This window comes from Platalea leucorodia (genome assembly GCF_965183815.1).
Source record: "Platalea leucorodia genome assembly, chromosome: W".
Taxonomy (NCBI): domain Eukaryota; kingdom Metazoa; phylum Chordata; class Aves; order Pelecaniformes; family Threskiornithidae; genus Platalea; species Platalea leucorodia.
The window spans coordinates 35,478,964-35,486,176 of NC_138859.1; the positions used below are offsets into that span (position 1 = coordinate 35,478,964).

At 39.6% G+C, this 7,213-nt stretch overlaps 1 pseudogene across 1 annotated transcript; it reads left to right on the top strand.

The window, feature by feature from the left end:
* Positions 1–296: 296 nt before the first annotated feature.
* Positions 297–4,257, top strand: LOC309601963 (granzyme A-like; annotated as a pseudogene). Its single transcript has 4 exons — positions 297–357; positions 1,699–1,836; positions 2,516–2,788; positions 4,107–4,257. The product of its transcript is annotated as a granzyme A-like (transcript).
* The last annotated feature ends 2,956 nt before the right edge of the window (positions 4,258–7,213 follow it).

Genomic DNA, 7,213 nt, shown 5'->3' on the forward strand with positions numbered 1-7,213 from the left:
CGCTGTATAATTGGACACATAATGGCTTGCAAGGTTTCACCCCAGTACTCATATTAGCTCTCTGCAAATGCTACAGAGAGAATGTGAAGGGAGGCAGATCCTGTCCTCACACCACAACAGATGACACAATTTCTCACTAACAAACACCTCTGCTGTAAGCTATATTGTTGGGGAGGGTTTTTTTGCTTTTGTCACAGTTACAAATGTCAAATATCCTTAAGAGGAAAAACAAAACTCACATCCTTTTCATTTATATGTATTAAACAGTGAATAGGGGGGAACACCAGACAGAAATCATGGGAGCTTTCCTCACTTTGTCCACCTCTGCTGCTGTCATTCTCCTGGTAATTTGTGGAGGTAAGTAAGCAAGTGCCCAATTCGATTCTTTTGAAGGTAAATGCTGATGTACAGAGTTCCAGTTAAGCCAACATGTATTAATGTAAAGAAATACAGGAGCAAAAATCCTCCAGACAGATGATAGGAGACACTGAGAGATCTCTGCTCTACTGGATATGCTGGCTTGTCAGCCAACTTTTCTTCTTCCTGTCTGACCTAAGATGCAAATGGCTATTTGGCCCAGCAGACTCCCCCAGCGAAGCAAGATGTGAGGTTTAAATCATACGTCCCACCCGTTGCCTTTGTGGGGAGGACTGGAGCTGCTGAGCCAGACAGACCTCACACAGACTCTGTCAACAGCCTGCCTGGGACCAGTGAAACACTGGACTCTGCAGACATCAGAGAAATGTATGTTTCTCTTGTCCCCATCCAAACAGGGAGTTATATGGGACCTACTACAAAGAGAGCGTAGGGCCCAAAAGCTGTAGTATTAATATGGTAAAGAATTTCCAAATGAGATCACATTTAAAAGAAAATACAATAAATAATTAACCTAATGATGCTCAGCCAACAGTCAGACAGCACTTAATAGCTGAAGGAAAAGGAGCAACCACTTCCTCAGGGTTGTGTTTGCTGCAGTAAGATGCAACTGAGGGCCAACCTATGCACCTGCTCAAAGAATATTCTCCCATTCATCTGTGACGTACATTGTTCTCCCACAAACAGCTACATCCATGGTCTGATATAAAGGTCTGCTTGGACTGCTTGACCAAGGAGTGCTAGACTTCTGTTTTCTATACCAGAGAGCCCCAGCAGGTACAACTCTGTCACCACTTCAGTATCCAGTAAGTATATGAAGTTGCAGAACAAGTTAGAGAAAGGGAATGAGGTATGTCTCACATGGACTCAGAAAACAGTGTTGAAAACTGCATCAGGCGTTAGGGCAAAGCAATGGTACAATTCAGTCCAGTCATGATGATCTCTGAACTAACAGTGCTGTGAGCTATTCTCCTAAACTTCCAGTACAAATTGCAGAAGGCACACTTAGTAAGACCACTACCAACAGCAAAGCTGATGCATCCACCCCTCATTCAGTTGTAGGTTCAAAGTCAAGTACCTGAACCCTGTCTATGCTCCTGGGATGTTGAAAATAGGATAGCATGAATTTTGATTCACTGAGTCAATTTTTTTTGACTACTTGTGAAAACAGGGTAATCTTTTATATTTTTCTAAATTACTGTTGCTTTTCAGGCATGAGAAAAGAGACTGTAGCATCTGGACATTATAGCACCACATTTAACAGCAAAAAATTACGGACTTACAGCAAGTGAATCCCGCTAACCATGTTATCCTTCTTCTCAGGGAAGGAAGCAGTTATTCTTGGAGCTCATTCACAGAAAGTAAGAGAAAGAGAAAAACAGGTTTTTGAGATTGCAAAACAAATTTGCTACCCATGCTACTGTTCCAGTTGTAGGAAAAAACGACATTATGCTGCTGCAGGTATAGACTTACTTACATATCACTTATGGAATATGCATCTCATGATGTACCCGTTTCTTCCTTCTTGTGAGGGAGATGAGCCAAGGGAGTTTCTGGTGACCTTTTTTCTGGGGTGATATAGTCTGGTCTGCTAATCCAGCAGACTGGAGAACTGGGGATGCACTGGGAACTAAGGCAATCAACAATTCCTGTAATGCATGCCAATGCTAGAAGTAGAAAAATTCTGGAGCTTGACCAAGATATTTCAATTTCTGGCTTTTCAATGAAATAATATTGTTCACAGAAAGAAGCATATTTCACACATAAAAATAATTTGGTTAAAAACCCTAATGTTCTGTCCAAAAAGCAGTTCTAATTAAAAATTTCTGACTTCTCTGATTCTCAGTTTTGCCAGCTTCAGTGATTACTGTTATTTTGTCCTCCCAATGGCCTGAGAGCCAGAGAAGTGAAATAGGGTCTTTTTTTAGAGCAGAAGCTGAATGGGTTTTCATGAGACAAAGGATACTAATTTTCGTTGTTCTTACATTGATTACATAAATCCTGTCACAAAGAACTGAGGAATCTCAAACAGGGGTTGCAGTAATCCCTCATTACCATAATGGAAAAGATCCAACGGTTAATATGCAGAGGCCTCTATTAGACTCTGCCCCATAATAACTATTTTCCATATCTTCTACAGCTTGAGAAAAGAGCAAGACTTAATAAAGCTGTGCAACTCATTCCCCTGCCTACCTCAGATGATGATCCCAAACCAGGAACAACTTGTACAGTAGCAGGATGGGGACAAACTCACAATCATCCGAGAAAGCTTTCTGATACCCTGAGGGAGGTCAACATCACTGTCATCAGTAGGCAAATCTGCAACAATAACAATCATTATAAAAACAACCCTGTTATAACAGACAACATGATATGTGCAGGGGCTACAAATGGAGGAAAGGACTCATGTTTTGTAAGTATATTTACTGGCCATATCCACATAGATTATATTAAAAATAAAATATAAAGTACAAGCTTTTACAGACTTATAATTTCTGCCTATCTTCAGTTCAATGAAGAATTTCATTAAAAATGAGTGAATTTACCAAGGCTTGTTCTTCTAAGCCTTAAAATCAAAACTTCTGATTGATAAATTCACCTTCACAGATTTTGGATATTGTGGTTTTATCCAGGCATGGCAGATAGCTATTCTCTTCTTCAATAAAATGATTTTTAATAGAAAAATATCCACAAAATAGCTTATGTTTTATGAGCCCATTCTCAAGCAGCTAAATTCAGTGGAACAACTTTTCTGATGTAAGAGGGCTTTGAAACAGGTTTTGCTGATAAAAAGCATTTTGACTGGGCACCAAGTCAAATGCACAACTGTGTAAGAACTACCATGTTTTAAAAGATTTTAATATTGAATTAACAAAGTTACAAAAAAGGTACCAATATCTAGAGACTTTCTGCCTTTCAAGAGGAAAGTTTCCAGCTTTTTCTTTTCATATTCAAAAAGACTAACTATTCCTTAGCACTGAGCTAGATTCATTCCCCATAACTCACACTGAAAGATCAGATTGAAGTCTTTTTTTCTTTTTTGCTAATGATAACCTGACCTTCTAAGGAGAAAAAAAAAAAAAAAGAAAATCACAATAGCACCGTCTACATTTTTATTTCCTCCATTGTCGTGGTTTAACCACAGCCAGCAACTAAGCACCACACAGCCGCTCGCTCACTCCCCCCTCCCTGGTGGGATGGGGGAAAGAATTGGAAGAGTAAAAGTGAAAAAAGTCGTGGGTTGAGATAAGAACAGTTTAATAATTTAAGTAAAATAAAGTAAAATAGTAGTAGTAATAATAATATACAAAGCAAGTGATGCACGATGCAATTGCTCACCACCCACTGACCAATGCACAGCCAGTCCCTGAGCAGCAGTCCCCCCGCTCCCGGCCAACTCCCCCCAGTTTATATACAGAGCATGATGTCATATGGTATGGAATAGCCCTTTGGCCAGTCTGGGTCAGCTGTCCTGGCTGTGCCCCCTCCCAGCTTCTTGTGCACCTGGCAGAGCATGGGAAGCTGACAAGTCCTTGACTGGTGTAAGCACTCCTTAGCAGCAACCAAAACATCAGTGTGTTATCAGCATTCTTCTCATCCTAAATCCAAAACACAGCACTATTCCAGCTACTAGGAAGAAAATTAACTCTATCCCAGCCGAAACCAGGACATCCATGCAACTGGTGCAAATTTTATGTAAAAGAGGAGCATTTTTTCCCCCTTTTTTCCAGGGGGATTCAGACAGACCTTTAAGATGCAATAATGTGATGAGAGGCATCACTGCTTTCGGGAAGCCAAACAAGTGTGGTACTGTTGAGTGTCTACACTCGACTCACAAAGCAATACCTGCAGTGGATAAGGAAAAACTTAGGGGGAGCTTAATACATTGGGTTTTGACCAAGTGATTTCCTAATTTGTACTTGTGTAACAATATCTAGTTTTGAAATACACTTTTAAAAATAGCTTCATTATACTGGTAAAAGAGGTATTCCCATGCTGAATTTTAGCAGCTTGATGTCCTTATAGATGAAATTACATATGTCTGTTTTCAGGACAGATGTGATCTTAACAGAGCCAGAACACAGCGCTCTGCTACAACAGCATTTGTAGCTTACATTGTCAGCCATGGAGTCATTAGATGGGTATTTGTGACTCAGGCTTCCAACATTCTTGCATTGCACATTCAGACTGAGCTCTACCTGGATGAGTATTTCTGACCAAGAATCTAATCCAGCTAGCTGTTTGTGTCCTCACTGCATGCCTAGTATATACTGCACTCTTCTATATCTGGACTTCTGCAAATAAATAACCCTGAAAGTTAATGAGATGCTAGGTACAACTCCAGAAACTTGAAAAACTTGGCAGTTTCTCTGCAGCAGAGCTCCTGATTTTATAAGTGTAGAGGACCGCTAAGCTTCAGAAAATTAAGTTTCAGCAACTGCATTTGATTGTGGGACATAAGAAGTGTGCATTTCCTAACTGTCATGTATTTGAAACCTCTAGATTTCATCCCTTTACATACTTTACATTTAATAAAGAAATGGCAATAAAATCTACTGCTTGAAGCTGTCAATTTATGTGGAATGCCCCATCTGTTGCAGTACAGATATTCTGTGTACATAATGTTTGGGATGTGCAATGTTTGCAGAATGGACCAAGATCAGCAACATTATGTTAAAAAATCAGCTGAAAAACCATCCTCCAGAGAAATGACAAACAGCAAACAGACCTATTGTGAAAAATGCTTCTGCCCATCTCTGTATTAAAAGCCTTGGGCATTTTCAATGCCATGAACACCTCAAAAAGGGTTGGGTTTTATTTTGTGTTGCTTTGAGTTCTTTTTACTTGGAAGTAGACATTAGCTAATAGAAAGCAAAGGACATTCAAAGGGTGGAGAAATCTTGTACTGATTTTAATTAGAAAATGATTGCTTGGTTCATCATTAGCAATTAAACATCACTTATAAACACAACATGGGAAAGTACAGACTAAAACTTTTTTACGCAATTGTCTCCACCTGATCTTGTTGAGAAGAAACAGTAGTTTTGTCATAGAGGAATAATGAATGGTGAAGGAGGGAGAGGGTCTAAACTACAGGGATCTTTACTGAAACTTTTGATGCTGAACATCTTCGTTTATGTTTTCTGTCCATTACAAATGTTACACAGTTAGAACTTTTAACATTCCTTATTCTTATTCCGAAAAAGTAGTTATGCATGTTTGTTCTGACTCGGGCTGAATACACAAACAAGAACACAGACAGAGAGGCACACACAAATACAGAAGCAAAGCAGGAGCAGAGAGAAGGATTCCCAGCCAAGTAAGATTGCATCAGTGAAACAGAGGAGAATTTGGCCCACTGACTGGTACTGACACCCAAAGTGGTGACTTTGATTCTGTCCTTAAACACACAGGAAATAAGTAAGACAAGTCCAGACTTTTTCATTCTATTTGTCACGCAAACTACCAAACCCTTGCTTAGGAAAGAACTGATTCTAAAAACCTTCAGAAAACAAAAAAATCCTTATCAGTCAAGTGATAAATCTGTAGCTGATCTTCAAGACAACCGATCACCTAAGGCTATTTCACTCTCCCCATACATTAGTCTTACTTCATTACTTTCCTCTTTGCCCATTTTTTCACTGTATTCCTTATAGCATAAGGCATAATGCTATAATGCTATAGCATTTTCTTCATCTTACTGCTTCCTCTTTGGTTTGCTTCTTCCTCTTGCCTGGAAGTCACAGGCAGCATCCTTGTCAGTGGAAAATACTGCTCAAAGCCTATCATTCTTTTTTTCTCCATTTTTCAGACAGTAGTTCTGACCCAAGTGTTGCAGAACCTTAGAGACCAGGAAGGAAAGGTTCTGACCAAGGAGAAGTTTACAATGCATGAAGAAATGTGCAAGACAAAATGTGCAGCCTTCCTCCTCTAGCTTGAAATTTAGGATCTACCCCAAAATACTATAAAAACTTTTCTTTTTTTTACATGAGTGTTATTTAGTGAATTGTGCAAAATGAGCCAGTGGAACTGGACTTACATGGTAAACAAAACATTCAAGCCTCTGTCACCGCTGCCAGTAGTGGAAACCTGTGGAAAAAAGCAGAAGCAAGAGCAAGGAGACAGAACTGAGTTTTCATCTAAGCTGTGACTTTCTCTGATCAAGAGGCCTGAACCCATTCCAATACAGCTCCATCACTACAGGATGGAGCCCATGCAAGTTTATGTACTAGCTAAGAAAAATGTGATCATACAATGACATTTTGACATCTAGAATGTAACAATTTCTACTCACTGTGGGCTTATGAGATAACTGGGGGAAATGAACAGGTATAAGCTGCATTACACAAGCTAATACAACATTTATCTAAGTAGCATCAAGTCAGATCGTATAGTGGCAGGAGAACAGGGGAGTGTGTGCTAGAGACGATTCAGTGCATTTATGTGGAGAAACAAAAGAATTCCCTAGTCTGAGTTACCTTAATCTATTTGATTGCATTACAGCCAGGCAATGTCTTTGTCATATTGGTATACCTGGGAAGACACATGCCCTGTATGGGCAATGAAGTTTTTCTTCTTGTAAAAATTATTTTTGTCCTGACATTTTGGATTCCATATGTGTTGGACAGGACTGTGGGGATGATTGCCTGGGTTTAGGCAATTTAAATTTTACTTAATCCTCTGTGCCACCTCTGGAGACTCAGCCTTTAGTGCATACAGACCTCAGGTGCAGAACAACCTGACCTCTTAGAAATGGGTTCTGATTTCTGTCTCAGTCTGGGCCTGAACAATATACCAGGCATATAACAGGCAATGAGCTAAAAATATGCCATATTCT